The sequence below is a fragment of the Xenopus tropicalis genome, chromosome 3 (assembly GCF_000004195.4).
Source record: "Xenopus tropicalis strain Nigerian chromosome 3, UCB_Xtro_10.0, whole genome shotgun sequence".
NCBI classification, from domain to species: Eukaryota; Metazoa; Chordata; class Amphibia; order Anura; family Pipidae; genus Xenopus; species Xenopus tropicalis.
Window position 1 is genome coordinate 130,097,805 of NC_030679.2, and position 6,000 is coordinate 130,103,804.

At 42.1% G+C, this 6,000-nt stretch overlaps 1 protein-coding gene across 6 annotated transcripts in view; it reads right to left on the minus strand.

Annotated features, from left to right (window-relative positions):
• pebp4 (phosphatidylethanolamine binding protein 4) overlaps window positions 1–3,897 on the minus strand; it is a 39,019-nt gene extending 35,122 nt beyond the window's left edge. For 2 of the 6 annotated variants that reach the window (XM_031899311.1, XM_031899309.1), the window contains exon 1: window positions 143–237. The gene's annotated coding sequence lies outside the window, so the exon portion shown is untranslated. The other 4 variants (XM_002932705.1, XM_004912531.3, XM_004912528.3 and 1 more) reach the window with 4 other exon arrangements.
• Window positions 3,898–6,000: the final 2,103 nt, after the last annotated feature.

Sequence of the window (6,000 nt, forward strand, 5' to 3'; positions counted from 1 at the left end):
TAAGACTGTAGCATTCAGGGTACTTTGAGATGCAATGAACAGGTGACTAAATATTGTTTTTAAACCTCCGGAAAGTGGCCCTTTACAACTGTAATACAAAAACATAAAGGGCCACAGGAGACCACAGTTTAAAAAAACTCACCATGTAGAGAAGGTGGTCCAGGAGCAACGGTCCCTCAGTTCAGAGAGCGGATTAACCAACAGCAAGAAAACAGGGGGGGGATCCAGGCACGCAAGGATGCCCATGACTAAGTGCCCTTGGGGTCATGAAACACACAGAGTCACTGGAGATCTTTTAATGTAATATTTAATAAACATGTTTTTTTACTTTGATTTTTGCGGTTCTTGTGGAATCCTAGAGCCCCTGGTTACCCCCTGTTTTCTTACAGTAGGTTAACCCTATAACTGTACCCACTATATATCCTTAATGTTGTGTTCGTATCCCTTGATAGGATCATTCACTAAAGGTAGAGCCCTCACTGGTAGTCTGTGTACCTGCGTTCACGGGAACACAAGGAAAGTACAAATCAATGGGAGTAAGCTACTGAGGTCTCAATTACTGTTTTGTGAACAATGAATAAATGAAGGATAAATATATATAATTATAATATACAGTGGTGGCGACAATTGCCTGTCCACTATCTCATTCCAAAATGAAGGGTATTAATAGGATTTTGGTTGCCCTTTGCTGCTATAACAGCCTCTATTCCATTGGGAAGGCTTTAATGGTAAGGACAAGTTTTAGTTCTGTTTAACCATAAGGCCACTTTTGTTATGTTATCAGGTCTGCCTTGCAAGTAGATGTCCAAAATATTGCACAGGAGTTTGCCTACCATGTCTAGCATGCCATTTAAATAACAATTCAACCCAAAATATAATTTTTTGCCTTATAAAAGAAAATATCATTCTAAACAACATTGCAGTATACATTCATTACACATAAAATTGCTATAAGAAGTAGTGTTTGCCTGTCCTTCTCTATTCTCTGCACTGGTGGCTCTGACTCCTGAAACAATGTAACACAAGGCAGCAGAATGACAGACCTGACTCGCTGGAGGAGACCGACCTTTGCAACATTGTTTAAAAAGTAACAACCAGGGTTTAGCAAATGCTGCTTTCAATAGCAATTACATTTACAAATAACTGTTAAACATGTTCAATAAATTCACTCAATTCAATTGGAAAGTTGCTTGGAATTATGTTTTCTTTTATTAGGCAAAAAATTATTTTTGGGGTTGACATGTCCATTAAGACCTAAGGGAATTAATAGGAAGTTGGTCCTCTCTTTGCTGCTAAAACTGCTTTTGCCCACTACACTTCTAGAAAGGCTTTCCATGAGATGTTAGAACATTGATATTTATGAAGGTAGAACAGCATTCTGCCTCCTTTACCCACTGCTGGAAATCATTTTCACTTGCCCACAAATATTATAGACAAAAAAACAACACGTCTGTGCTTTCTCTTTTTATAGCTGGCTCTTGCTTCCTTATATTTGGAAGAGTCATACTTTTTTTACTCTCCAGCCAACAACTCCATGAACGCAATGGCCAGAAACTCAGGGGTTACAGTGCATGCAATGCTGCTCCATGGAACTGAATATGCTCAGTACCCACGAGAACTAGTAACCTACAACTTCAAACCCCAATCTTGCTGACTTGAATTAAGCAAGTAAGAAAAAAGTATATATAATTTATAGATGCAACCTGTTGCAGCAAACTTTGGTCCAGTGGTCAAGCTCAGTAATGCAAAAAGAACATTATAGTGAGCCCAGTACTCTCATACTCATAGACTATGGGTTCAACTCAATGGAAGAGAAGGCTGGAGTGTGACTGAGCTCAGCTGGTAATACTAATACAGTTGGTAATGCATTATAATGAGCATCATTAAGGGCTCCTGAGTATCACTCTTTAGCCAACGAGGCAACAAGGCCCAAAAAAACCCAAGTAAAAAACTCAATATTCCTGTTTTGCTGCGTCAGCCTATGTTTCTATAGACACGTTCCAAGGTGCCTGTGTAAAGGCACAGGGTCTAGCCTCCTGCAAAAGAGTGTGTTTGACACAAGCACTATTTATTTATACTATTTATTGGTTGGAAAAAGGACACATCCCCACAATCTATCATGACTACGCTTTCTGCATGTCTCCCCTAATGCCAGACTCACAGTCCATGTTCCCTCAGTACAAGCCACACACTACTCTGCCAGATTGATGCCACAGCCTCTCAGCAAGCAGTGCTCATATTTCCCTGACAGAGCTGCCTTTCAGTATGAGAAACTCTTCCGAGTGACACAGCACCCTATCCCCTGACAGGAGCTCAGGGAGCGATGTGCTTAATATAAACAAGCAGTGCCTACGTTACTTCTAGCCCAAGAGAGCGTGTTTATACAGTACGGCAGCATGACTTACTGTATCCTTATCTTACTTGCCCCCCAGCTCAATCCATGCATTCCCTTAGTCATATCTGGGACCCTACAGTAATAATATTAACACTTGCAGTGCAGTAGAACACAAAATTTAACCCTGTTTGCTTCAAATGCCTTTATTAGAGGTGAATGGGGTCCCATGTTGCGAAATGTAGGACTTGCATGCCCATGCCCCTTTCCTCTAAATGCCACAGCACCCATTCCAATACACTGCCAAACTGCAAAGGTTGAATTACATGTGTGTATTATAAAGTATGCAGCCAGAAATGTGCTTACAGGTATTTAAAAATGTTCGTTAGAACCCTGACCTAACCAGCTAGTGCCCCTGTGTATAACTTCTCATCCAGAATCTGATCCAAAACCCTCTAAAGCTCCCAATCTTAATCATTTCTATGGTTCTTCCATATTTATCAACATCAAACATGAAATGTTGCAAAATTGGCATGTGAATGGCCTTCCCTATTAATGTTTATACAGCTATGGTATCTATCATCCGGAATGCTTGGGACCTGGGGTTTTCTGAATAAAGGGTGCCTCTGTAACATTACTGCCTAGCAACACAGAATGCAGTGCAGGCTGCAGCAAGCACCTAAATGCATATAGTCTGAATGGGGAAGAGAAGACAACAGTAAATTGTGGAAAACCTCTCCAGTGATTACTTGGTTATAACCAGGGAGAAAGCTATAGATCCAGGGTGCTAGGACCCATGGGTCCTTAGTTGCAGTATAACTGGCAGCATCACTAACTGCCATAGGGACACTGTGAGCTGGCCAGGACTGGCAATTTGTTGGTTCTGGCAAACGCCAAAGGAACTGCTGCAAGATACCATAGACAATGGTGGGCTGATGGGGGGGGGGGGGGGCTGTTTGGGCATTGGTACTTGAAATGCCAGGGCCTATTCTGGATCCCAGTCCAGACCTCACTGTGAGGTGCAGTACAATAACAACAACTAGGGGGTGTATCTATTAACATTGGAGACAAACATCACTGGTGATGTTTCCCATAGCAACCATTCAGCAATTAGATTTGAACGGTCACCTACAAGATACAAATCAAAAGCAAAGATCTGATTGGTTGCTATGGGCAACACCACTGTGATGTTTATCTCCAATGTTAATAAATACGCCACCTACTAAGGGGGCAGCAGCTCAGCTGTCAGTTATCAGTTGCCAGACATTGCATTTGTGTTTATTTCAACACAACCCCCACCCATCAAAAAAGTCTCTACATAATGCTAGGGCAAATGCCCTATGTGTGCCAGCCCAATTCCCTGGCTATGACCCCTTTAGCGCCTTAGTAGCTTCACAACTGAGGGGCCCCAACTTACAGCTGATTCCGACCCCGACTGTCTCACCCCCAGCTCTCACCTCACGACCGTTCCAGTCACAGACTTTATTGAGAGCAACGCTTGGGGCACACCTGTTTATTTTGGCACCTGCCCTGCCCCCACCATGCGGTTTACTTTTGACATCTCCCTGAGCAGCTGCTTCTTCCTCTCATTGGTCCTGCCCGCTGTCACTCTTATGTGTGTGGGTGGGAGTGCTGGAGTGCTTTCAGCCTAACTACTAGTTGTTTTCTTATTCAGTCAGTTTTTTATTCGTTCATTGAAGTTGGTTTCTTGTTCAGTCAGTAAATACGTAACTGGTGTATTATAAGAAATAAATTACCTTGGGCTATGGATTTAAAAGTTCACATTTATTGTCAGAATTGCCCTACATAAACCCTACATAAACTGCAGCTTGTTCCAGCCTGGCCCAAAATGGTTGTGGGCAGAACTGCCACCAAAGTGGCAATAGTGTATTATTCGGTCCAATGAATTAGTAACCAATGATTTAAATGGTTAAATGGCCTCAGGCCACTGATTTTGACCCATATTTTTGCAGTCAGGGTTGCCCCGCATTGTATGCACCCCATTCCAGACTGGCCCGAAAAGGTTCTGGGCAGAAAAAGTGGCATCAAAGTGGGCATCCTTGCAATTCTGCCTATTTGAATACGTAACAGGGGTGCTGAAGGGGTTAAATGGCCTTGGGCCACTGATTGCAACCAATATATTCGCAGGCACAAATATCCTGCGTTGTATGTAAGGTTATGGGCTTTTCGGGCCAGGCTGGAACAGGGTGCATAGAATGGAGGGCACCACTTCCTGCAAACATATCAGTTGCAATCAGTGGCCCAAGTCATTTAACCCCTTCAGCACCTGTTACTTAATCAAATAGGCAGAATTGTGTGGATGCCAACTTTAAAGCCACTTTTTCTGCCCAGAACCAGAATGGGTCGCATACAATGTGGGGCAACTATGTGGGTTAATATCAGTAACCTAAGGTCATTTAATCCCTTCAGCACCCGTTACTTCAGCACCACAACTGCCTGCATGAAATGCATGGGGGTCACAACTGTCTGTTATGAAATGTTTGGAGCCGCCCCTGTGTTTATCCTTGAATACATGAGGGCCACCATGTAGAAAGGCATGTGTTTTTGTTAACTGGGTGTGGTATTTGGAGGGGGTTCCACACAGGGCAGGAATTAGGGTGATGCCTCATGGGGCACAGTTATTTTTACGCTACACACAGCAGCACACAACTGGGGGGTTTTATAGGGAAAGCACAAGCATCCCCATAATCAGTTCCCCACCCTTATTCCTCATACTCCGAATGATGATTCAGTATAAGACATGGGCACAGGTTGTTCTGCACGGGTAGCCCTAAGTGTGTGCATACCTGTATTTATTATGTGGGAGCTACCAGACTGTTTGTTTGCTAATGTTAAAGCTAATATAATCCAGAGAGATTGTTTGGAAAAGGTATTCTCTACCTTGTAAGTAAGACACAATTTAATTTAGAATGGCTGCAGATCTTTATTAAACAATTTTCTGTAAACAATTATCACACACACACACATATATATATAAATGTCAAGCCAGACTAATTTTCCTGCATTATTAAGCCGCCTACTTACCCATATAATTACACATTCCAAACTTAAGCCAGGAGTTTTTTTTTATCTCAACAAAAAACATCTACTTTCCTCATATCTGCAACAATATTTATTTTTATATTCTTTTGTAGGGGCAGATTCCTCTGGAACCAGTCCGTTGCCAAATGACAGGTAAGCCCCCCTGGGAGCTGTTCTTTTGTACCCTGCTGTCTGTCTGTAACCTGCATCCCATCAGCTGTAACTGTAAGTGGAATGGCTGTTACTGCACGGATGAAGATTCCAACCTGCTGAAACTCCTTAAGGGCAAGTATTCCCCTGCGTCTGTTTCATGTGTTCCACCAGAACTCTGGTTTGGTGATGAGTTCTCATAGCAGGCTGTACAGGTATAGGATCCCTTATCCAGAAACCCATTATCCAGAAAGCCTGTCTTCCATAGACTCCATTTTAATCAAATAATATAGATTTTAAAAACTGATTTCCTTTTTCTCTGTAGTAATAAAACAGTACCTGGTAATAATATAAACAATGATATCAACAATCCTTATTGGATGAAAAACAATCCTATTGGGTTTAGTTAATGTTTTATTGATTTTTAGTAGACTTAAGTTATAGAGATCCAAATTACGGAAAGATCCCTTATCTGG